At 40.6% G+C, this 26,521-nt stretch overlaps 1 protein-coding gene across 1 annotated transcript in view; it reads right to left on the bottom strand.

Annotated features, from left to right (window-relative positions):
* Positions 1–26,521, bottom strand: part of LOC143037439 (E3 ubiquitin-protein ligase RNF180-like) — a 138,239-nt gene that overhangs the window by 66,169 nt on the left and 45,549 nt on the right. The window lies entirely within an intron of this gene.

Below are 26,521 nucleotides of genomic sequence, written 5' to 3'. Positions count from 1 at the left end.
GTTTTACATATTTAACGATCATTTTACAATGCCAACTTGTGCTGCATTCAACTGCACCAACCGGAGAAAAGGTGGATGTGAGTAGTCCTTCCACTCGTAAGTAAATTAAGGTTTTATTACTCAAAACATCCCGATACCCATCAACATATGATGCGGCCATCAGGAGCCATAAAATGTTGCCCACCAACTGTTAATGCTATGTATTTTTTATCTGTAAGAAATAGATCTAGCATCAACCCATTTGTCACGAATGTAATCATGGCAATAGCAGGATAAATATTTATCATTTAAAAATATCTTATAAGGCTCAAACGCTGTCCAGAGCTGTGTAGCTGTATAGAACCAGTTGTTCTTCCTGATTACATGTGTAGGCTTTTTCTATATTGTGAAGTGTGAGGAATTCATATTAAATGGGCTGAATTACTATTCGGGGCCTGTTCAAAAATTATGTAAAGTCTTTTCTGGTGAAATTCGACACCCCCCACCCCATGTAACATTGCATAACACTGGGCGTTACATCTCCCAGCATTACGTAATACTGATTACAACTCGGCACCCCCATCAAGTGTGGAGGGCCCAACAGTGACGAATTGTGTGGCCATTATATACCCAATCATGCTTGGATCACAGTGATGATTTTGAGACGATCTTCTCATCAATTAAATTAGGAGCTGTCAGGTGGCCAGTAGCCATGGCGACAAAAGACTGCTGTTGCGCTAAAGATGTCCATGCTGAACTGGTGTCATGTATTCTTGTGACTTATTGTCTTGTAGAGACAACAAAAATTAAGGGTACCATGTACTATTATGTTTCAACTCATAAGAATTTATCCTTCTACCGGTCTCAACTACTGTTACAGAGGAGCATGATTTTTCAGGACCAAACATAGCGGGTATGTGTCTTCGTTTCTATTGAATGAATATGAACTACTAGTACTATTGTAACTGATGTATGTACATTCTTTTTACTGAATGATTTCTGTGTCAAAGTTTCTGTTTCAGGATCGATGTGAAATATATTGTCTCAAAAGCACTGATGCATATCCATGTATATCACTATCGTCCAATATTTAAGGCACCTGTAATGTGCTGTACACGATACAATAGCAATATTCACAATAAATACTAATGTAGGTTTTATTCTGTAAAGATTCACTGGAGGTTTCTTGGAATATTGTGGATACGTGTATATTTAGTGACAGGTGAAATTTGTTTGTTGAAATACATGTGTAGTTAGTTGTGCAAATAAAGTAATTGTAATCCAGTAATTAACTGTGTGCATTTCAATGACCAGATGACTAGATTTCGAAAAACGCCAAAGATTACTGCTTGTCAAGATTTGAGAGATTGAGATTATAACATGTGGTCACACTCACACACAATGTGAAAGCCTAATTTATGCTCTGCACAAAATAATGTACATAGGATACAACCACTGATCTATATTGTTATGCAGATCAGTGGATACAAGTTAAAACATCTACATGTTCTCTTGTTTATGTCAGTTTAGCGTACTTGTTTGATTACTTTTATGGTCAAATACCGGTACATGTAGACATGTACTGTTTCATAAACCACACAGGAAAACTTATTTACAGATCGCATCACTATCATACAGCCCATACCAGCCACATAGGCCATGAGAGTAACATGACAGCTCCCATGACCGGCAGAGTGGTTCACACGTGCTAATGGTTTGATACTACCAATATGGCGGCCATGTCCCGCCTGCCCGCCTCACTCCTGGGGCAGCCCACGGCCCTTATACTCAATCCAAGTGTTATGCAGATCAGTGCGTCGTACCTATGTAATCTTCATTCTCTCTAAACTAGCTTCATCATATTTTCTATGGTTATCAAAATACATGGGTGAAACAGAACGAACGATTGAGCACTGACTTTATTTTTTATAATGCGATTATTATGACGCAACATTGCACGTCGGGCAGCTAATGCTGCCAGACGTGCGATGTGCCCAGGAGTGAAGAGGTTAAATCAATTAGATATTCAAGAAGGTTTAGATCAATTACAGCAATGGTCTGAAAAGTGGCTAATGAAATTTAACATAAGTAAATGCAAGGTAATGCACATAGGTAAAAATAACAGTATGTACAATTACAAGTTATTTGGAAATTCGTTAACAAAAGTGAATAGTGAAAAAGATGTCGGTGTAATTATCAGTAACGATCTCAAATCATCCAAGCAGTGTATTTCAGCCTCTGACAAAGCAAATAAGATTCCAGGACTGATTGCATGATCTTTTGACTTCAAAAGTCCATCACTCATTAACAAGCTATATAAATTGTTAGTTTGTCCACATTTGGAATATGCTGTTTCCGTATGGTCACCAAATCTCATTCAAGACATTGACAGATTGGAAAAAGTATAACGGCGAGCCACAAAACTGATTCCAAATATCAAAAATAAATCATATGAAGATCAACTAAAACATATGAATCTGTTTTCCCTAAAAAAGTGTAGACTCAGAGGTGACTTGATATAGGTCTTTAAAATTCTAAAGGGAATTGACAACATCAAAAATGACAACATTTTCACATTGAATGAGAATCAGACAAGAAACAATGGTCTCAAACTGTCCAGAAATAGATTCAATTTGGAAGTGGGTAGAAACAACTTCGCCAACCGTGTAGTTAATGAATGGAATAAACTTCCTGCAGAGGCAGTGCAATGTAGTTCAGTTCGAAGCTTTAAGAGTCATTTAGATAAACACCTAAGCAAGATGCTGTAATGATTATAATTTATTTTATATTATTCGTTTTTGTTATCATTTGTCTGTTTCTCATTTATTATTATCTGTCAATTTATTATTTTCTTTTTACCTGTTTGTTTATTTAAAAATACCTATGCATTTATTTATGTATTTTGTTATTTACATTATTATAGCTTTTATTTATTAATTTATTAGTACTATGATTTTTGTTTCGCATCCGACCAAAAGGTCTCCTGTCAGCATGCTCCGCCTTTGTAATCCTTTGTATGTGATCACATCAGCATATCACCCCTAAAGTCAGGGAAGTCTCAAAAGGTTCCACAGAACCTTAAAATGCATGATTTCCTTTGTATTAGAATTTGAGAAGGACTGGGATGAAGGCATAGGTTTGTTACTGTACGCCACTAAGATAACTGTACATGAAGGTCTAGGTTTTTCTCCCTTTTACTTGATGTTTGGTAGAACCCCAAGGGACCTTGCCTTCCTGTTTGACCAGCTACTATCAAAAACCCCAGAGGAAAGTACCATGTATACCAAGTTAGTGGGTACCAATTTCGAGAAGTTGAGGAAGGTCAGGCAAATGGCTAAAAGAAACCTTGAAATAGTGCAGGGTAACTATAAGGATTATCATGATAGAAAATCAGTTAAGAGGGAACTAAGAGTTGGAGAATATATGCTTGTGCTGTCTCCTCAGAAAACATCATTGCATCCAAAATATGAGGGACCATTCAAAGTGCTTGAGAGAAAAGGGGGTCATAATTATGTTTTGAGAGACCTGATGAGGAGGTCTGGGGTGCAACACCAGTGAGGCATTGGAGGAATCTTTGTTATCACTGGAGGGAGAGATGCAGGAGGAAGTTAGAGCACTCCTCTGCAGGAATGCCCAGATATTTTCCTCATGCCCCACCATTACTCAAGCAATATATCATGACGTCATTCTAGAAGATGGAGCCAAGCTGGTGAAGCAGACACCATACAGATTGTTGCTCCAAAAGAAGAGAATCAGGGAGGAGGAAGTAAGGCAACTCATGGACCAAGGGTTAGTGGAACCTAGCACTAGTCCCTGAGCCTCGCCAGCTGTGCTGGTACCAAAATCTAGAGACGAGTGGAGGTTATGTGTTGATTATAGGAAGGTGAGTGCAATCACTAAAGCTGATCCTAACCCTCTCCCCAGAATTGATGACCTAATTGAGGAGGTCACTGCTGCAAATCTTTTGTCAAAATTGGATTTGATGAAGGGATATCATCAGATCCCCCTTACAAGTAGGGCTACTGAGGTATCTGCTTTTGTTACCCCATATGGGTACTTTCAATATAAAGTGACCCAATTTGGGATGAAAAATAGTGGAGCATCCTTCCAGAGCCTCGTCAACTGGCTAGTTGAGGGGTTACTGGGTGTCAGGGCATACTCAGACGACATTGTAGTGTTCTCTGACATATGGAGTGATCACATGCTCAGATTGAAGAATTTATTTGACAGACTAACACAAGCCCATCTCACTGTGAACCTAAAGAGGAGCGCCTTTGGGAGGAGTACTATTGACTACCTGGGACACCAAGTTGGCCAGAATTGCATCACGCCATTAGAGGCCAGAGTGAAAGACATCATGGACTTCCAGGTCCTGAAGATGAAGAGAGGCATCAGAAGATTCATGGGCATGCTTGGATTCTATCGGAGGTATTGTCCAAACCTTGCAGAGGTAGCCGCTCCTTTAACCCACATGCTCTCTTATAATCATTTCAGACGGGATGAGGGTGCTGATGCAGCCATTGACAAATGCAAGAAACTTCTCTCAGATTGTCCTGTCTTGATAGCCCCGGATTATAGTAAGACCCTTTTATCTTTTTTGAGATGCCAGTCATGTAGCTGTAGGTGCCATGCTTGCTCAGGAGGAGGATGGTGTCATGAGACCCATCTCATTTATGTCTCAGATTCTCAAGAAGTATCAAACATGGTATTCTACCATTGAGAGGGAGGCCCTCAGCCTCTTATTAGCCTTAAAGAAATTCCATATATTCCTAGATAAGAAAGTAATCATCCTAAGCAACCATAACCCATTGAAGTATATCATAGATGGTAACACAAAAAAATGACAGATTGGCTAGATGGGCATTAGCAATCCAGGGGTACGATCTAAGTATTCAACATATTCCTGGAAAATCAAATGTGGCAGCTGATGCCCTGTTGCATCCTGACACAAAATGTTCAAGCCTTGTATCACAGGTCTGACCATTTTTCTCTGGTGAAGGGAGATATATGTTATGTTACATGACATGTTACTGACAATGGACGCAGGCATCACACACACAGATGACGTAGAAGAAGACTTGGAAGCCAGCAGCAGAGGACTACAATATCGGGGCCTCCTGCCATCAGAGGCCAGAGGGCACATAAATCAAATGAAGAATCAAAGTAGGACTCTCACTTCCATGCCCTGTTGCTTATATGTTTTAGATAAGTATTAGTGACTATATTGTAAGCCTTCTTCACACAAAACTAAAGATACGGGTAAATTGTGTGGAGATGGGTAAATAGAAATAGGATAGGTTAAATTGGCATACATTGGCACCTGTGCCATGGCACTGGTGTTGTATGGCTCTAGTATAAAAAAGATGCGTCAGCACTTTTGAGCTCTCCTGATTACTGTGCTTGCACTCTGTTCACACCGACTTAATTTTAAGTACAAGGCATAGTGTAAATTTAGTTTACATATTAAATTAAGTGAATACACTCTATATTTTCCTTATCCGGTGAGGTAAAAATTTATCATAAGAGGCTAAGTGTTACCCTAGGACTTGGATTGCGGGAACTACTCGAATCACAGCTTATGTTTCGATGTACCAGCTCATATACAGGGCCTAGCGCGTAACATATAAATGGGGGCCCATCTGGGATCAATTTCCTTCTTCACTGGATAGAGCAACTGGTGTGTGTAAAACACTTGATAGGAAATTTGAAGATAAAGCAGAAACGTCAGGCCAAGCAACTAAATTCGTGATTGATCATAGAAACAAAATTGTCCCGCTACCTTTGTTTACATATCGGTACCATTCCATTTTTTTTTGTTGCCCTGTCGTAAGCCTTTTCTAGATCCATAAAAGCCCAAAAAACATCCTTACCTTTTCCTATAGTTTTCTTACATATGTCTTACCACAAAACTCTGACCTCCGCAACCCCTACCTGTCCTAAACCCACACTGTTCCTCACCAATTACTCCCTGTGTTCCTCTCCTAATCCTCTCAATCAAGACCCTCCCATAACCCATCCCAACTACACTTAATAAGCTGATCCCTCTGAAACTACTACAATCACATTTGTTCCCTTTTCCCTTGTAAAGTGGAACTATACAGGCACTCCTACAGTCCTCCGGCACTCTACTCTCTCTTAACCCCTTCCATACGGTGCCGCATACGTAGGCGGCATGAGGAGCAAGTGGATATGCGAGGCTGCCATATCGGCGTCTTGATTATATTTATTGTAGTTGCCCCTGCGTAATGACATATTCTCTAAACTGTCTTCATCACATTTTCTATGGTTATCAAAATTCACGGGTGAAAGAGAGAACGATCGATATAAGTGGTGACTATATTTTATGATGCGAGTATTATTACGACACATCGTACATCAGGCAGCTAATGCTGCCCGTGAGATTTTGGCCCGTACTGAAGAGGTTAAACAAACATTAAATAACCTCACCAGGCAGTCCACCATAACTGTACCTCCTTTTTTAGACATTCTGCATGACATCCATCCAGACCAGGTGCCTTACCTGCTCTCATCATCTTAACAACTGCCTTCATTTCATCTTTCCTTATTTCTCCTCCATTTTCCTCACTCATTACTCTCTTTTTCTTAGCGTTTCCCGCTGCAACTACCCATCCTCCTTCACATTTAGCAACTCCCTAAAATACTCTGCCCATTTTCCTCTTACTGCCTTCTCTTCCATTATCATCTCTCCATCTGCACCTTATACCTTTTCTTCTCTACTTGATTCTCCTCCTCTTCCTCTCTTAATTTCTTTCCAAAAGAGAGGGATTAGCTTGTTAAGTGTAGTTGGGAAGGCTTATGGGAGGATCTTGATTGAGAGGATTAGGAGAGGAACAGAAGGAGTAATTGGTGAGGAACAGTGTGGATTTAGGACAGGTAGAGGTTGTGTAGATCAGATCTTTGTGGTAAGACATATATGTGAGAAAGCTATAGGAAAGGGGAAGGATGTTTTTTTGGGCTTTTATGAATCTGGAAAAGGCTTATGATAGGGTAGACAGAAAGGCACTGTGGGAGGTTATGCAGATATACGGGATAGGAGGAAAGCTTCTGGGAGCTGTCAAGAGTTTTTATGAGAGTAGTAGAGCTTGTGTCAGGATTGGAAATGGAGAGAGTGAGTGGTTCGAGGTAAAGGTGGGACTTCGTCAAGGATGCGTTATGTCGCCCTGGCTGTTCAACTTATACATGGATTGGGTGGTGCGAGAGGTAAATGCAAGGGTAGTGGGCAAGGGATTGGAGATGGTTAAAGAAAGTGGAGAAAAGTGGGAGGTGAGCCAGCTGTTGTTTGCGAACGACACTGCGCTTGTGGCAGGATCGGAGGAGGGATTGAGGAAGTTGGTGGCAGAGTTTGGGAGAGTATGTGATAGAAGAAAGCTAAAGATAAATGTGGGTAAAAGTAAGGTGATGAGATGTACAAGGGGTGAAAGTGGCAGTAGTCTGGAAGTGAGCATTAAGGGAGAGCAACTGGAGGAAGTGGATAATTTTAGATACTTGGGTGCAAATATGGCAGGGAAAGGTGGAGTGAAAGTGGAAGTAGAGTGAGAGAAGTGAGTAAATGTCTTGGTGGATTAAAAAGTGTAATGAGGAATAGACATTTAGGAATGGATGCTAAGAGAAGACTGTATGAAGGAGTGATTGCGCCAACAGCACTGTATTGGGGCAGAAACATGGAACATAAGGGAAGAAGAGAGAAGGAGTTTGAATATGTTTGAGATGAGGTGTCTGAGAAGTATGATGGGGGTTACTAGGCTAAATAGAGTGAGAAATGAGGAGGTGAGGAGGAGAACAGGGGTGGAAAAGGAGTTGGGAGATAGGGTTGATGAAAGAATATTAGGATGGTTTGGACACATGGAAAGAATGAGTGAGGAAAGACTAGTAAAAGAGGTATGGAAGGCAGATGTGGAGGGAGTGAACATGAGGGGACGTCCTAGGATGAGGTGGATGGATGGGGTGAAGGGGGCTTTGGGGAAGAGGGGAATGTCTGTTGAGGAAGGACGGGAGAGGACAGAAGACAGGGGTGAATGGAGAATGGTTGTATATGGATGATGTTGTGATTGCATGAGGTGGAATGGGTGGGGGGATGGGGGGTGAGGTAGTATGTGTGAGCAAATTTTGATGCAGCCCGAAGGGATTTCTCCCCATCCTCTCCGAGAGGGGGGGGTCGCCGATTTTATGCCTTTTTCTTTTTGGCTACCTCCCTGGTAAGGGGGAAAAAGCCTCGGTATATGTATGTATGTATATATTGCCTTTTACATATAGTTATATCTTTCATACATAACATTAAGATGGTCTGTATTTCAGATACCAGCATGGGAGGAAGGAGAGGATTAAATGAAGAGAGTTTCATGAAGCTTCTAGAGGAGCTTCCTTCAGATTATGACACAGACACAGAAGTAGAGGAAGATGAAGACAGTGAGATTGTAAATCACCTTGACCAACCCATTTCCGGCTATCTAATATCTGATCCATTAGTTAAAGCTCAGAGTGAAGGTGATGGAGCCTGAAATGAAGGTGATGCAGCCACAGATCATAAACACCCTTCCTTTACAACGTCTGATCAGGAACTCCCTCACCAGGAATGTCCATCTACTAGCACCAATGATCAGGAACTACCTACTTCAAGTGAAGGTGAATGTCCATCTACTAGTGGCCAAGGTCAGTAACCTAGAAGACATTGGAGGAAGAAACCAGATGCTGCTCAGAATATACAGTTTCAACCAGATTTAAGGAATGAAGGTACATATTCTTCTGCACTTCATGCCTTTCTAGAATTTTTTGATGAAGACACTATCAATTTATTTGTGTAACAGACAAACCTTTACAGTATTCAGAAAGACAAAGCATTAAGTCTAACAAATGATGAACTCTATGTTTTTCTTGGAATCAACATAATGATGGGCTACCACAAACTACCATCTCTGCATCATTATTGGGCAACAGGAGAGGACCTAGGCTTCAGACCTATTCAAGAAGCAATGCCATGTGATAATTTTCTTGCAATTCTTAGTAAGCTACACCTGAATGATAACACAAAAATGGACCCCAATAAAAAGGATAAACTATACAAACTATGACCACTAATTGAAAGCTATTAGGAAATTTCAAGAAATCAGATTTCTTTTTTCATGAAAGTGGCAGTTGCTGACAAGACTGACGAGTTAAACACCATATGAGGGCGGAGCCTTTATTTGTACGACATTTTGCTTACTATAGCTTTTTCAAGTACAAGTTGAGATACATATGCTTGAGATTAAATAAGGGGAAAGGAGGGAATGGGGAGAGAAAAGAAAAAGGGGGGAAGGGAGAGGAGGAGGAGGAGGAGGAGGAGAGGAGGAGGAGAAGGGGGGGGGGATTGAACACTAGGAAAGGTTGAGAATGCTGGCCCAAACGTCCGTGGGCGAAATGTTCACAAAGTGTGGTTTAAATATTCAAAATTCTGCTGGCCATGGGTATTAGGGGAATTATGTGGGGCAAGATGTTAAACATGCTCCTATTTTGTTCAATAGTGTTCGTTCCTTGAATGATTGCTGCTTTTAAACATTTCCTGTGGATTTTATCTGGTTCTCGTATCAGCAGCTCTGCATTCTTCCAGTCCATAAGATGGTTTTCCCTGTTTATCATATTCCATGTTCAGGATGTGATCAAGTTTACATCGGAGAAACGTCACACGACCTGAATACATGAATACGTGAACATCGTTACGACGTCAGGCATGATGTCACCACCAATGCATTTGTGACACATAGAAACAAGGAAAACCATCTTATGGACTGGAAGAATGCAGAGCTGCTGATACGAGAACCAGATAAAATCCGCAGCATTCTCAACTTTTATCAGTGTTCAATACCCCCCCTTCTCCTCCTCTTCCTTCTCCCCCCCCTTCTTCTTTTCTCTCCCCGTTCCCTCCTTTCCCCTTATTTAATCTGTCTGGGGTATTGGCTGCTTGTTATTGTGGCAAAGTAGCATGCAGTTGATACTTTAGGGTCTATATGGGGCGCCCCTATGGACCAGAGCCACACATCATTTTGTCTATGATAGAGGAAAACTCTGTTCATAGAGAAATGATGACACTTTTACACTACGACTGTCCATCCATTATGCTGTCCCCCAACCCCTTGTTGCTGTCCTGTACCATTTCTCTGAGTATTCTTTTTCTGTGATGGGGGAATTCCCTGTGGTGGGGGAAAAGAATACTGCCACCAAGTATTCCCACTTGGATCATAAGAGGCGAGAAGAAAGGGACGGGGATTGGGACTAGGCATCCTTCTCCTTGTAGCCCCACAGGGGATATTCCTAAATGAAAAAGTAAAGGCATAAGAGGGTCTGGAAGTTCTCGGACCAGCACCCTAAGGTTTGGGTCTTTTAACGTGTGTGGATGTGGTACAGATGAGAGTAAAAGGGAAGAGATAGGTAGTATGTTTGTGAGAAGAGAGATGGATGTGTTGGCTTTGAGTGAAACTAAGTTGAAAGGGAAGTGTGAGTGTAAGTTTGGGAGTGTAAGTGGGAGGTTATCAGGAGTGAAGAGAGGGCGAGGGAGGGAAGGGGTGGCTATTCTAGTAAGTGAAGAGATAGGTAAACGGGTCGTGGAGTGGAAGGTTTCCTCAAGGATAATGTGGATGAAGGTGAAACTGGGGAAGGAGATGTGGGTCTTTGTAAGTGCATATGGGCCTGGCAGTGAGAAGAATGTAGAAGAAAAGGAGGCCTTTTGGATTTATCTAAATGAGTGCATAGAGGATTTAGGAAGAAATGTCAATGTAATAGTACTGGGAGACCTTAATGCTAGGGTAGGAAATGGTCCAATCGATGGAGTGGTTGGGAAATGTGGAGTTCCAGGAAAGAATCGTAGTGGAGAGTTGATGGTGGAAATGTGTCTAGAAAGAGAGTTGATGATAGCAAATACAGGAGTCCCTCAAATAACGCGGGGGTTAGGTACCTGAAATTACCACATGACCAAATCCGCGTATGCTGACTTTCCATATTAAATACCGAGAACCGTATGTATGTGTACGTGTGTGTGTGTGTGTGCGTGCGTGTGTGTGTGTGTGTATTTACCTAGTTTACCTAGTTGTATTTTGTGGGAAGGGGAGCTATGCTCGTGTTGTCCCGCCATTGTATCTCTCAGTGTCTAGTTTGCTTTTAAACTCGTGAATGGTTTTTGCGCTTACTATTTCATTATCCAGTTTGTTCCAAGTGTCTAAAACTCTATGTGGAAAACTTGTGTGTGTGCGCGTGTATGTGGCGTTTGTGGCGTATGTATGTGTTTGTGCATATATACATGTGTGTGTATGTGGCGTATATGCATATGTGTATGTGGCGTATATACATATGTGTGTGTATGTGGCGTATACACGTGTGTGTGTGTATGTGGCGTATGTATATGTGTGCGTATGTGGTGTATGTATGTGTGTGTTGCATGTATTTACCTAGTTGTATTTTGCGGGAAGGGGAGCTATGCTCGTGTTGTCCCGCCATTGTATCTCTCAGTGTCTAGTTTGCTTTTAAACTCGTGAATGGTTTTTGCTCTTACTATTTCATTATCCAGTTTGTTCCAAGTGTCTAAAACTCTATGTGGAAAACTGTTTTTCTTCAGTTCTCTTCTATAGCTATGTTTTCTTAATTTCCTTCCATGTCCTCTTGTGTTTCTCTTGTCCCAGTTTAGTAATTCTTCTCTATCAAGTATCTGTGCCTTTCATGATTCTGTAGATGGTCAGTAGGTCTCCTCTCTCTCTTCTTTCCTTCAGTGTCGGTAGCTCCAGTTTAGCCAATCTCTCCTCGTATGATAGGTTTGCAAGTGCAGGTGCCATTTTTGTAGCTGCTCTTTGGATTCTTTCTATTTTCTTTATGTTCTTTTTGGTACTGGGGGACCACAATGTCGCCGCATACTCTAGTCTAGGCCTTATCAATGTAACCAAAATTCTTTTTATCATGTCTTCGTCCAGGTAAGCAAAAGCCACTTTTATTGATCTTAGCAAGTTGTAAGTCTCCCCGACAATTTTGTTAATCTGCGTATCATAGGACAAGTCGTTTGTGATAACTCCCAAGTCTTTTTCGGATCCTACTTTCTTTACTTCCTTGGTTCCAATTGTATAATTTCTTGATATTCTGTTTTTGCTTTTTCCAAACTCCATTATGCTACACTTCTTAGTATTAAAATCCACTTCCCATTTCTGACTCCAGTTCCATACCCTATTCAGATCTTCTTGCAGTGCTTCACAGTCCTTATCAGTTTCTACTTTCCTTAACAGTTTGGCGTCATCAGCAAAGAAGCTCATGTAACAGTTCACGCCCTCGTCCACATCATTCATATAGATAGCAAACATTATTGGAGCCAGTACAGATCCTTGCAGTACTCCGCTGATCACCTCTTTCCAATCTGAATATTTTTCTCTGAGTACTACTCTCATCTTTCTTCCAGTCAGGAAGTCCTCCATCCATTTAAGTAGGTTCCCTTGTATTCCTCCTATGTGTTCCAGTTTTTTTTACTAGTTTTCTGTGTGGTACTTTGTCAAATGCTTTTTGCAAGTCTAGGAATGCACAATCAGCCCATCCGTTTCTTTCTTGCACTATGTCTATTAGTCTTGAGTAGAAGCATATCAAGTTTGTGGTGCATGATCTACCTTGTCTGAGTGTGTGTGTGTTTGCGTGCTTGCGTGTATGTGTTCACATGTACAAGTAAGCATGTATGTGCGTGTCTGTGTTCGTATTTGTGTGTACACGCACGCGCATTCACAACATACACTGGTTGTCTGACACATGTCTATACGTGTGTAAGCGTGTATATGTCTGTTTTTGATCTCCCAAACCACCACCGCCAGTAACAACAAGAACCTCATAAGAGAAATTAAGACACGACAAATGCAGTCATTATCAGACTTATTAGTTGTGTTCCAAATGAAAGAAACATTACACTTCAACAGGTTAGGACGGTAAAATTTCACGATAGCACGGTGCAGGTGGTGGAAGTGACAAGCTAAAGCTTGTTGGCTACCCCCCTACCACCCCCTACTGCTCCACTCCCTCCCTCCTACATCAGTACCCGGAGGTTGACACGTAACCGCAGGCAGCCACCCACGGCTATCCCCTCGCCCCACACCCTTGTTTGAGCAGTTCCCATTGTACATAATGACCACGTTATATGAGGATCGACTGTATATGATAAAATAGAAAGCAGTCACCACAAATATTTGCGATGTTGCCGCGTGTGTGCGTATGCATGTCCAACTCGGCGCGAATTTTAAAACTGTTCTCTACATTTGAGATGGTTTTGAAATAAAATCCGCGTATGATTGAATCCGTGTTATTCGAATCCGCATTATTTGAGGGACTCCTGTACAGTGTTTCGGAAGAAAGTCGAGCATAAGTACACATGGGAGAGGGTGGTGGAGTGAAAGGTGGTAGAGAGAGCGTTAATGGACTATGTAGTGGTAAATAGGATTATGATAGGAAGAGTTAAGGATGTACATGTGCTAAGGGGAGAGGGTGGGGGAACATCAGATCATTTTTTGGTGGAAGGTAAGTTGAGAGTGGAGGATAGATGGAGAAAGAGGAAAGGGACAAAAGGTAGGGAGGTTCTTAGAGTGAACTCTTTGAATGAAAAGGAAAAGGAGGAGTATGAAAAGAAGCTGAAGGAGGAGTGGGAGGGAGTAAAGGATAGAGTAGAGCTGGGTGTGGAGGAGGAATGGGGATGGTTCATGGAGGGAGTCGTAAAGTGTGCAAGGATGGTGTGTGGAACAAGAAGGACAGGGGGAAATAGAAGAAAGGGTAGTGAATGGTGGGATGAGGAAACAAAGAAGGTTGTAGAAGAGAAGAAGCGAGCTTTCACAGATTGGTTACAAAATAGGACAAGGGAGTCATATGAGAGGTACAAAGAAAAGAAAAAAGAAGTAAAGCAAAAGGTAAAGGTTGCAAAGAGGAGAGCAGATGTGAAATGGGGTAAGAGTATGACAGAAAATTTTGAAAGTAATAAAAAGATGTTTTGGAAAGAAATTAAGAGAGGAAGAGGAGGCGAATCAAGTAGAGAAGAAAAGGTAAAAGGTGCAGATGGAGAGATGATAATGGAAGAGAAGGCAGTAAGGGGAAGATGGGCAGAATATTTTAGGGAGTTGCTAAATGTGAAGGAGGATAGGGAAGGAAAGATAGCTGCAGTGGGAAATGCGAAGAAAATGAGGGTAATGAGTGAGGAAAATGGAGGAGAAATAAGGAAGGATGAGGTGAAGGCAGTTGTTAAGATGATGAAAGCAGGTAAGGCACCTGGTCTGGATGGATGCCATGCAGAATGTCTGAAAAAGAGAGGTACAGTGATGGTGGACTGGCTGGTGAGGTTATTTAATGATTGCTGGAGAGAGGGTAGAGTGCCGGAGGACTGGAGGAGTGCCTGTATAGTTCCTCTTTACAAGGGAAAAGGGGACAAGTGTGAATGTAGTAGTTTCAGAGGGATTAGCTTGTTAAGTGTAGTTGGGAAGGCTTATGGGAGGATCTTGATTGAGAGGATTAGGAGAGGAACAGAAGGAGTAATTGGTGAGGAACAGTGTGGATTTAGGACAGGTAGAGGTTGTGTAGATCAGATCTTTGTGGTAAGACAGATATGTGAGAAAGCTATAGGAAAGGGGAAGGATGTTTTTTTGGCTTTTATGGATCTGGAAAAGGCTTATGATAGGGTAGACAGAAAGGCACTGTGGGAGGTTATGCAGATATACGGGATGGGAGGAAAGCTTCTGGGAGCTGTCAAGAGTTTTTATGAGAGTAGTAGAGCTTGTGTCAGGATTGGAAATGGAGAGAGTGAGTGGTTCGAGGTAAAGATGGGACTTCGTCAAGGATGCGTTATGTCGCCCTGGCTGTTCAACTTATACATGGATGGGGTACTGCGAGAGGTAAATGCAAGGGTAGTGGGCAAGGGATTGAGATGGTTAAAGAAAATGGAGAAAAGTGGGAGGTGAGCCAGCTGTTGTTTGCGAACGACACTGCGCTTGTGGCAGGATCGGAGGAGGGATTGAGGAAGTTGGTGGCAGAGTTTGGGAGAGTATGTGATAGAAGAAAGCTAAAGATAAATGTGGGTAAAAGTAAGGTGATGAGATGTACAAGGGGTGAAAGTGGCAGTAGACTGGAAGTGAGCATTAAGGGAGAGCGACTGGAGGAAGTGGATAGTTTTAGATACTTGGGTGCAAATTTGGCAGGAAAGGGTGGAGTGGGGGTGGAGGTAGAATGTAGATTGAGAGAAGCGAGTAAATGCCTTGGTGGATTAAAGAGTGTAATGAGGAATAGACATTTGGGAATGGATGCTAAGAGGAGACTGTATGAAGGAGTGATTGTGCCAACAGCACTGTATGGGGCAGAAACATGGAACATAAGAGAAGAAGAGAGAAGGAGTTTGAATGTGTTTGAGATGAGATGTCTGAGAAGTATGATGGGGGTTACTAGGCTGGATAGAGTGAGAAATGAGGAGGTGAGGAGGAGAACAGGGGTGGAGAAGGAGTTGGGAGATAGGGTTGATGAAAGAATATTAGGATGGTTTGGACACATGGAAAGAATGAGTGAAGAAAGACTAGTAAAAGAGGTATGGAAGGCAGATGTGGTGGGAGTGAACATGAGGGGACGTCCTAGGATGAGGTGGATGGATGGGGTGAAGGGGGCTTTGGGGAAGAGGGGAATGTCTGTTGAGGAAGGACGGGAGAGGACAGAAGACAGGGGTGAATGGAGAATGGTTGTATATAGATGATGTTGTGATTGCATGAGGTGGAATGGGCGGGGGGGTGGGGTAGTGTGTGTGAGCAAAATTTGACGCAGCCCGAAGGGATTTCTCCCCTGCCTCTCCTTTTATGCAATGGGGGGATGGAGAAGGGGGGTCGCCGATTTAATAAAGCGGGCTTGCTGTGGATGTGCTGTGTCTTGCGACACTGCTTCTGACCCAGGGCAGTGGACAAGGTGCAGGGATGACCCGTCATCCAGGAGGTGCACAGATAAGAGGGAGGGTGGAGGGGTGTGGAGTGTATTCAGGGATGGAATGGGTGGAAATGATTTTATGCCTTCCCCTTTTTGGCTACCTCCCTTATAAGGGGTAAAAAGCCTTGGTATATGTATGTATGTATATGTATCTCAACTTGTACTTGAAAAAGCTGTAATAAGCGAAACATCGTACAAATAAAGGCTCCGTCCTCATTTGGTGTTTAACTCGGCAAATCAGATCTCCTGGAGAGCACCTCAGTATTGTTGAATCAATGATTTGCTTCAAAGGGAGATCCTCCTTGAAACAGTATAATCCTATGAAGCCAATCATGAGGGGATATAAAGTGTGGTGTCTTGCTGATAATGCTAGATATATTTTCAAGTTTGATATGTACACTGGCAAAGGAGGAGAAACTGAATCCAACAGGAGGAAGGAATTCAGATTAGGTAGAGAGGTAGTTCTCAAACTGACAGATCATCTACATAACAAGAGCCACAGTCTTCATTAACAATTATTTCACATCTTTTCCTCTCCTGGAAGCCTTGCAAGGCATGCAGATTAGCTTGTGGCACAATCAGACCTACAAGAAAGGATTTCCCAGCTCAGATAGGTGACAAACAACTAAAAAGAGGACAATTTGATCATAGATCCACACCCAATGGTATAACTGTGTATAAATGGATGGACAATAAATCAGTTTACCTGGTCTCCAACTACCATGGAATTGCAACCACAACTGTGAAGAGGATGGAAAAAGATGGAAGTAAGAGTGTAATCACTTGCCCACAAGTGAGGACTATAATAACATGGGGGGAGTGGATAAGCATGATATGCTTCAACAGTTGTATGGTACAAACAGGAAGAGCATGAAATGGTGGCACAGAATCTTTTTTGGTCTTGTTGATATAAGTAGTTAACCCCTTCCATACGGTGCCGCACACGTAGGCGTCATGAGGAGCAAGTGGATTCGCGACGCTGCCATATCGGCGTCTTGATTATATTTATTGTAGTCGCCCCTGTGTTTTTACATTCTCTCAAATGTGCCCTGAATCCCATTCTCTGTGGTTTTCAAAATTCGCGGGTGAAAGAGAGAACGATCGATATAAGCGGTGACTATATTTTATGATGCGAGTATTATTACGACACGTCGTACGGCTGGCATTGGCTGCTGCCCGCAAGATTTAAGTTCCGTACTGAAGTGGTTAATGCGTTTACTGTATAAAAAGAAAGTCATGCAAAGAAATTTGTTGGGAAAACATGACAGTGCGAGGAGGAGACAACTTGTGGGGTAATGTACTACTAGATATGACCATGGAATACACAATGACTCAGTGGGTCAGTGAAAACACCAGATACAGAAACAACGAAGAGCTGTCGAAACTAGGTTTAATTTTTACAACCTGAAATTGTGAATAAAATCCAATACAAGACACCAATTGGAAAGAGTGACCATATCATTGAAACTGAACTAAAGGAAGAAATATACATGGAGAGAAATGAAAAGCATAGGAAAGGAAGATTGATGTACAACAAAACGGACTTTGCAAAACTAAAGAAACTCTTCCAGAATGCAAACTAGGTAAAATTTTACATGGAAGAGATAAAAATGGAAGAGAAATGGAATATCTTGACAGATAATTACAATGAAGAGGTAAATAAGCACGTACCAAGACAGAAGCGAGAGTGTACATTAAATGCTGGTTCAACAAAAGATGCAGTGAGGCAAAAGACAGAAGGGACAGAACTTGGAAAAGGTGGAGAAAAGATAAAAATCCTGGAAAACAGCAAGTCTATATAAACTATATAAATGAATATGTTAAAGAGAGAAGAGAGGAAAAAAGGAACCATGAAAAGGATATTATAGATAAATGCAAAGAGCAACCCAAGCTATTCTATCAATACATGAATGGTAAACTTAAAAACAAGTAAGAAATGGTGAGACTAGGCCAAGGAAATATAGAATACATAGAAGATTTAGAAATGGCCGAAATCATGAAAAATCCCTTTAATTCTGTCTTCACTAGAGAGAAAACACAATATTGGAACGAAGGTAATGAAAGGCGATCTCTCCCCCATGAGTGACATAACAATAGCACAAAAAGAAATATTAGAACACCTATCAAACCTTGACGTCAGGAAATCACATGGCCCGGATGGAATTGTAAATTGGATTCTAAAAGAATGCAAAGAAGAACTAATGGACAAAATACATAACATAATAAATTGCTTCCTCAAAAGAAGGAAAAATGCCAAAAGACTGGAAAAATGCTAACATTGTACCAATATATAAAGAAGGAAACAAGGAAGAACCAACTAACTATATGCCAGTCTCACTAACAAGCACTATAGCCAAGATTTGTGAGAAAATCATCAAGACCAGATGGGTAAAACACCTGGAAGACAACAATATAATAAACCAAAGACAATTTGGGTTCAGACAAGGAAGATCATGTACCATAAACTTAAGGTTCAGACAAGGAAGATCATGTACCATAAACTTAAGGTTCAGACAAGGAAGATCATGTACCATAAACTTAATATGTTTCTACTCAAGATTAATAGACATAGTGCAAGAAAGGACTTACAAAAAGCTTTTGACAAAGTACCATACAAAAGATTATTAAAAGAACTCGAACATATAGGAGGGATACAAGGGAATCTACTAAAATGGATGGAGGACTTCCTGATTGGTAGAAAGATGAGAGTAGTGCTAAGAGAAAAATATTCAGATTGGAAAGAGGTGATCAGTGGAGTATCGCAAGGATCTGTACTAGCTCCAATAATGTTTGCTATTTATGTGAATGACATGGATGATGATGTGAAATGTTGCATGAGCTTCTTTGCTGACGATGCCAAACTATTAATGAAAGTAAAAACTGAGGAGGACTGTGAATCACTGCAGGAAGACCTGAATAAGGTATGGAACTGGAGTCAGAAATGGGAGGTGGATTTCAATACCAAGAAGTGTAGCATAATGGAGTTTGGAAAAAGCAAAAACAAAATATCAGGACAATATAAAATTGGAACCAAGGAGGTAAAGAGGGAGAGATCTGGAAAAGATTTGGGTGTAATTATCTCAAACGACTTGTCCTATGACAAACAGATAAACAAAATTGTTGGTGAATCCTACAACTTGCTAAGATCAATAAAAGTGGCATTTACATATTTGGACGAAGAAATGATTAAAAAAATATTGGTCACACTGATATGGCCTAGACTAGAATATGCGGCACCATTGTGGTCACCCAGTACCCAAAAGAATATAAAGAAAATAGTAAGAATCCAGAGAGCAGCAACAAAAATGGCACCTGCACTCGCAAACTTGTCATATGAGGAGAGATTGGCTAAACTAGATTTACCGGCTCTGGAGCAAAGAAGAGAGGTGACCTACTGACCATCTACAGAATCATGAAAGGCACAGAAATACTAAGGGTGATCAGAAAGTAATGACAGTCGGACTCGTAGCTGAGAGACTATAAGTGTTGGGGGGTCGGGGAGCAAGGGGCAGCAAGTGTTGCCTGTTGTTACATGTTTGAGCTTGTCGCTGTTTGTCTAGCTTACATTTTTCTGCTGGTGGCAGAGTTTGGGAGAGTATGTGATAGAAGAAAGCTAAAGATAAATGTGGGTAAAAGTAAGGTGATGAGATGTACAAGGGGTGAAAGTGGCAGTAGACTGGAAGTGAACATTAAGGGAGAGCGACTGGAGGAAGTGGATAGTTTTAGATACTTGGGTGCAAGTGTAGCAGGAAAAGGTGGAGTGAAGGTGGAGGTAGAATGTAGATTGAGAGAAGCGAGTAAATGCCTTGGTGGTTTAAAGAGTGTAATGAGGAATAGACATTTGGGAATGGATGCGAAGAGGAGACTGTATGAAGGAGTGATTGTGCCAACAGCACTGTATGGGGCAGAAACGTGGAACATAAGAGAAGAAGAGAGAAGGAGTTTGAATGTGTTTGAGATGAGGTGTCTGAGAAGTATGGTGGGGGTTACTAGGCTAGATAGAGTGAGAAATGAGGAGGTGAGGAGGAGAACAGGGGTGAAAAAGGATTTGGGAGATAGGGTTGATGAAAGAATATTAGGATGGTTTGGACACATGGAAAGAATGAGTGCAGAAAGACTAGTAAAAGAGGTATGGAAGGCAGATGTGGAGGGAGTGAACATGAGGGGACGTCCTAGGATGAGGTGGATGGATGGGGTGAAGGGGGCTTTGGGGAAGAGGGGAATGTCTGTTGAGGAAGGAAGGGAGAGGACGGAAGACAGAGGTGAGTGGAGAATGGTTGTATATGGATGATGTTGTGACTGCATGAGGAGGAATGGGCGGGGAAGTGGGGTAGTATGTGTGAGTAAATTTTGACGCAGCCCGAAGGGATTTCTCCCCGTCCTTGCCTTATATGCAAAGGGGGACGGAGAGGGGGGGTCGCCGATTAAATGAAGCGGCCTCGCTGTGGATGTACTGTGTCTTGCGACACTGCTTCTGACCCAGGGCGGTGGGCAGGGTGCAGGGATGACCCGTCATCCAGGAGGTGCTCAGATGAGAGGAAGGGTGGGAGGGGTGTGGAGTGTATTTAGGGATGAAATGGGTGGGAGTGTTTTTATACCTTTCCCTTTTTGGCTACCTCCCTTGGAAGGGGGAAAAAGCCTTGGTATATGTATGTATGTACATTTTATCGTTGCGCTGTGCGATTGCGTCATTGTTGGTTTGCCTCTCTAACGGAAACATGGGTTTTTCGAAAGAAGGCTGCAGATTCTACACCTTCACAAGGTGGAAACTCGGGAAAAAAGCAACGGAGATCAGAGAGGAATTGTTGCAAGTTTTTCCCGAGTCTACTCCATCACTGGAAACTGTTTCCCGCTGGATTCGAGCTTTTGCAGCCGGAAAATTGCAGCTAGAAGATGATCATTGTCCTGGCCGCCCTCGGACATCCGTGACCGAAGCAACGACGGTCTGTGCGCGGGCCATCATTGACGAAGATCCAACTGTTACTCTTCGATTCATATCCTTGGAGCTCGGTGTCAGTTATGGGAGCACACATGACATTGTGCATGAACACTTAGGGCTGAGGAAGAAGTGTGCTCGATGGATACCTCATTTGCTTACGGAAGAGCAGAAGAGCGAACGGGTGCGGATTTGTCGTCTATGGCTGGCTGAATTCGAGCCAAATGGTCCGAAACGGTTCTCAGATGTAGCTACCGGAGATGAGTGTTGGATTTCTTTCTTCACCACCAGAGACAAGCAGTCTAACATGGTGTGGTTGAGTGATGAAGAACCTCGACCTCAGATTCTGAAGGAAGGATTTCGCAGCAGGAAGCGACTTTTCACCATCTTCTTCAATTCACAAGGACCAATGTGTTTGGATGTAATGCCTCAACAGTGTACTATCACAGCCCAGTACTACACTGATCACGTCCTTCCTCGAGTCCTGGAATATCAGGCCAAGACTGCACCAACCCGTCGCCGATCGCGCCTTTTGCTGCACCATGACAATGCTGCCCCCCACAAAGCTCGCCTCACTGTGCAGTTCCTGGAGCAGCAGGGGATCACACTTCTCCCCCACCCACCCTACTCGCCTGACCTTGCTCCCTGTGATTTTTGGTTGTTTCCAAAGATCAAGGGTGCGATCGCAGGGAAGCTGTTTCATCGCATCCAAGATCTGGCGCAAGCAGTCAATTCAGAGCTACGAGGTATATCGGCTTCTGAGTACCGTGAGTGCTTCATGAAGTGGCGAAAGAGGATGGAACGTTGCATAGAGGCGGGAGGGGAGTACTTTGAAGGAATGTAGGCCACTATTTGGATTTACCTCTGTACCGTGAAAATATATGGTATCACTGTCATTACTTTTTGATCACCCCTCGTACTTGATAGAGAGGACTTGTTAAACTGGGACAGGAGAAGCACAAGAGGATGTGGAAAGAAAATAAAAAAACATAGATACAGAAGAGATCTGAAGAAAAATTGTTTTCCACATAGAGTGGTAGACACTGCGAGATACAAAGGCGTGACACCACGAGCGTAGCTCCCCTTCCCGCAAAATACAACTATGTAAATCTCTTCCACTTTTCGAATTCCGAAGAGAACTGGCCCAAGGACTTCTAACATTTGCTAAGGATTGTAGATCTAGAGGAGAAAAATTTACTACAGCATACCTACATCTGTTAGGCTCAGCAACACTGCGACTGGGATCCACTGGCCTAAATTCATAGGGAAGAAAGGAAGGTGTGAGGTATGCTCTAAGAAAGGAGTAGAATCACGACTAATATCAGTCTGCAGTCACTGTGGGATTCATCTCTGTTGCAATGCAACAAAAAATGGTTTCCATGAATTTCATAACTAAGTTCTCTCTCTCTCTCTGGGAATACAGTACTAAGAGACACAGTCAATTATTACATTTTTCAATCCAAATAAATTTATAGTCAATTATTTTATTTTCCAAGCCAGTCATAATAAAATATTTTATTTTTTTATGTAACAGATTGCCAAAGACAATCATAAAATGTGATACTGAAATGATTTGATAATAATTTTTGCCAAACATAATCATAAAGTATGCTATTGAATTGTTATTTCATAGTTCTGCATTCGTATATAAGTGTACAATTGTTTTTATTTGAGTTATAAAATGCTTCCTTTTTTGGTCTTGAAAAGTCTGATGGGACATTGAATCCACCATTGTATTTTTGTATGAAAAATACATAATGGTAATTTTGCAATGCAAGTGCTTTTTTTTTTGTTCCTAAGAATGGAATACCTCCAAATGGGAATGAAAATCTAAGTCTTTCATAATTCAGTACTGAAAGGCTTAAGGATCACCCTGGATGCAGTTGTCAGTTTCCTAAAGGTCACATGTCTTCTGCAAGTGAGACCAGGGGCAACAGTTTGATTGACTAATTGATTATAATCAGCCATCTTTTGCCATTACTGTGTATATCTGCTGCTATACTCTTTCTTGATATTATGTGTCTTGACACCTTGTTAATGCCTATTACCACCATAATCTTTTACCTCCAACTCCAAGAGAATGAATTTGAGAGTAGTATCATGCTTTGCAGGTTTGCATTTGGTAAAGAAAATTATATTAAAGTGCAAACTTTTATTTTATTTAACAGTTTTGTAAATTTATTTTCATAAAAGACTGAGGTATCAAATCTTGTTGTAGGTTTATAATTAAAATATATCTATCATGCAAAACTGCAACATCTTTATACATGTCAACTATTAGCCCTTTCAATGTTAATGATAACCTACACCTTTCCTCTCAGTGCTCTTAGGCAATTTCATTCTGCCATGGAAAAAACCATGCAATACAAAAGGGATATATATCTCAACCTTTATTCTGGATGCTGGTAGGCTTTTTTTTACATAGTGGAAATGCCTTGCACAGAGAAATGAGTTGATGCAGTCTTTTCTAATAATTAGATAGGGGGCTTTGTTTTTTGAGTGACCGAAATGATAGAATAAATTCACTTGGTGAACAACACACAAAATGGAAAACAATGAAGAAGAAAGACATAAATATAGTGAACCAATGAAGAGAAGACTGGATGAAGCAGAGTGGAATCACCATTAGGGGTCATATCAAAAGAGTTGCATCATTGAAACACCAAGAATAGACTAAAGGTTAGATAACACTGCTTTTTCTGGGTTTGCAAAATTAAGTGAAATACTAGGTAAAGTTTTAGAATGGGAGAGAGAATCTAGGTATAAAAGTATCCTAAGAAATCAAGATATTATAGAATTAATAAATGAAATTATAGATCTGTAAGCTGAATATTGGGCAATGTATAAAGAAATGAATCAGTTAAAACTTCAAAATACTGAAACCAACAGAGAGTTTAATGATCTAAAAAAGTAATTAATCATAGTCAATGGTGGGAACAAAAGAATGAAAAATGAAGATGCAAATAAAAATGAGGCTTTGAAAAAAGAAAAGAACAAATACAAATGGTGTAGAAAATTTGAGGTAATATATGTGCCCCCAAAACATATTCTTGGACTCAGAGTGACCACTCCAAAATGCTGGAAGATGCAAAGCATGTATTAAATGAATTACTAGAAGGAGGAAACATAGTAATCATGGGTGACTTTAACTCAAAGGAAATATGGTGGAGAGGACCTTTGAGGAATTTTACTACTTAATATGACCATTGAATATGCTATGACTCAGTGGGTACAGGAGAATACAAAATACAGAAACAATGAAAAGCTGTCAAGATTAGCCTTAATATTTACATCAGAGCCTGAAATTGTGGATAAAATGGAATACATGACACCAATTGGGAAGAGTGACCACTTACTGAGTTTGAACTATAAGAGGAAATTAATTTGGAAAGAAATGAGATACAGAGAAAAGGTAGACTAATGTACAACAAAACAAATTTTAAGAAACTCAGAAAATTCTTTCAAAAAGTGAATTGGGAAAACTTCTTTAATGAAGATAAATGGAATATATTCAAAAGAAATCTATAAAGGAATAGATAAATATGTATCAAAGCAGAAGCAGGAAAGGGTGTACATTAACTGTTGGTATAACAAAAAATGTAGGGAGGCAAACAATAGAAGAGACGAAGCTTGGAAAAGATGGAAAAGGAAAAAAAGAACAGGTAAATGGTAAATATATATCAAACTGTGAAATGAATATGTGAAAATATACAGGAAAAACAAAACTATGAAAAAGACTTAATAGATAAATGTAATGATCTACCTAGATTATTCTATAGGTATATGAATCATAAATTGAAAACTAAACAAGAAATAGTGAAACTGCATTAATCTAATCTATTCCAGGTATCCAGTACTCTCTGTGAGAAGCTATTTTTTTTTTTTTCAGATCTCTTCTATAGTTATAATTTTTTAGTTTCTTTTCATGTCCTCTAGTTTTTTCATTGTCCCATTTTAATAAATCATCCCTATCTAGAATTTCCATTCCTTTCATTATGCTATAGTCAGCAGATCTCCTCTTTTTTCCAGAGTTGGTGGTTCCAATTTGGACAATCTTTGTTCATATGTTAATTTGGAGATAGTTGCTGCCAACTTTGTTGTTGGTCTTTGTATTCTAATTTCTTTATATTCTTTTTAGTACTGGGTGTCCATAGTGTTGTTGCATACTCCAGTTTTGGTTTTATTAGTGTAACTAATATCTTTTTAATCATTTCCTCATCTAAGTAGTCAAATGCCACTTTCATTGACCTTAACCACTTCCATACAGTGATGCCTATGTAGGCGTCATGAGGAGCAAGTGGGTACGCGATGATGCCCACGTCGGTGTCTTGATTATATTTATTGTAGTCGTACCTTCGTAACTTCCATTCTCTCTAAACTGGCTTCATCATATTTTCTATGGTTATCAAAATTCACGATAGAAAGAGAACGAACGAGCACTGATTTTATTTTTTATAATGCGATTATTATGACGCAACATCGCACGTCGGGCAGCTAATGCTGCCAGACATGCGATGTGCCCCGGAGTGAAGTGGTTAATAGGTTGAAGGTTTCTCCAACTATTTTATTGATATGTTTGTCCAATGTCATGTCTTTGCTGATTATTACTCCAAGGTCTCTTTCCGAGTTCACTTTTTTGACTTCTTCCTCACCAACTTTATAATTTCTTGATATTCTATTTTTACTTTTTCCAAACTCCATTATACTACACTTCTTGATATTGAAGTTCACTTCCCACTTTTAAGTCCATTTCCAGATTTTGTATAGGTCTAACTGTAATGATTCACAATCCTCCTCTTACTTTAAGTATTTCTGTGTCATCTGAGAATAAATTCATATAATACTCTACTCCTTCATCCGTATCATTTATATATATGGCAAACATGATTGGAGCCAATACTGAACCTTGCAGGACACCATTTATCATTTCTTCCCAAATCGAGTATTTGTCTCTAATTACTATCCTCATTTTTCTGTGTTACAGTTATTTCCTTCATTGGGGGGTTCTCTCTCTCTCTATTCCCTCACAGTTCTGTGAACTTTCAATTGTGAACACAGATTTGAAATGATTGTTCATAATTTCAGCCATTTCTACTTCTTCTATATATTCATAATTTCCCTGGTGCAGCTTTTCCATTTCTTGTTTTTAGTTTACCATTCACATACCTGTAAAATAGTTTAGGTTGTTCCTTGCATTTTTTTTTAAATCTCTTTCATAGTTTCTCTTTTCATCTCTGCATATTTTTACATAATCATTTTTTAGTTTGATATATGTTTGCCATTTACTCTTTTTTTTTTTTTTGTCTTTTTTCCATCTTTTCCAAGCTTTGTCTCTTATCCTTAGCCTCACTACATTTTTTGTTGTACCAGCTTTTTATGTATACTCTTTCTTGCTTGCTTTTATTGTGGTACATATTTGTTCACTACCTCATTATAAATTTCTTTTAATATATTCTATTTCTCTTCCATTGTTTCTTCATTTAGGAATTTATCCCAGTTTGCATTTCGAAAGAATTTTTTGAGTTTCTCATAATTTGTTTTGTTGTACATTTGGCTTCCTTTTCTATGTTTCTCGTTTCTTCTTAAGTCCATTTGATCTTTTAGTTCGAATTCTATTAGTACATGGTCACTCTTCCCTATTGGAGCTTTGTA

The sequence above is a fragment of the Oratosquilla oratoria genome, chromosome 22 (assembly GCF_046742065.1).
Source record: "Oratosquilla oratoria isolate Oo_2021 chromosome 22, ASM4674206v1, whole genome shotgun sequence".
In the NCBI taxonomy this organism is placed as follows: domain Eukaryota; kingdom Metazoa; phylum Arthropoda; class Malacostraca; order Stomatopoda; family Squillidae; genus Oratosquilla; species Oratosquilla oratoria.
This window is presented reverse-complemented; position numbering and strand designations above follow the sequence as displayed.